This window comes from Vitis riparia, chromosome 10, assembly GCF_004353265.1.
Source record: "Vitis riparia cultivar Riparia Gloire de Montpellier isolate 1030 chromosome 10, EGFV_Vit.rip_1.0, whole genome shotgun sequence".
In the NCBI taxonomy this organism is placed as follows: domain Eukaryota; kingdom Viridiplantae; phylum Streptophyta; class Magnoliopsida; order Vitales; family Vitaceae; genus Vitis; species Vitis riparia.
This window is the reverse complement of record NC_048440.1, coordinates 242140-242905: the sequence shown is the minus strand read 5'-3', so window position 1 is coordinate 242905 and position 766 is coordinate 242140.

The following is a 766-nucleotide window of genomic DNA, read 5'->3' as shown; positions in this document are numbered from 1 at the left end:
TTCCCTCATATTTTCTTTCAAATTTTCTAAGAACCAAACATAACCCAAGAGAACATCCTTTAAAATTAAGTTTAATTAGAAAACTTCACAGGTCTACTTACTGTAATCTAACTTTCACTTTTATCTCCAAGAATAGTACCTCCCTGGTCCTCAACAAGGACGTAGAAGTGGAATATCAACGAGCCCCAAGGCAAATGCGTTGTTTGTTGGGAAGGAACTTATTTTGAAAGAAAGAACTAAGAAAGATGTGGAGCAAATTAATTTATTGGATTATTCAACTAAATGACAATTTATTTTAAAATAACAAAATGTAAGAGTATAACTCTTCTAAGAGGGAGATTAGACATCAGGTGTGGTGTTGATAACTAATCAGGTCATTATTCTTTCGTCAAATCAAAACATCGATGCCGTCTGATACATGATTCTATGCATGCAAATATATGGGAGCACTTTGGATGAATACATGAATATCAGAACCTGAGAGGCTACTATTATAGCTCATCAGATAAGTGCTCAGCTGAGATTCCAGCATCATGACTGTCAATCTTCGCTTCTACATATCCACTACTTGCGACTCAAAAAGACTATAGGGATCTGTATGTAAATATATGGGTCTCTTTTTTACAGCTTGTTTTGGTGATTTGAATAACTACTCTACACTCAACCCCCATTCATAAGTTAACACTTCAAGTTTCTTTACCACTCTTTCCCCCTCTTTCTCCCATTCCAATTAATTAGCATGACTGACGACATACTGCAGGCACAA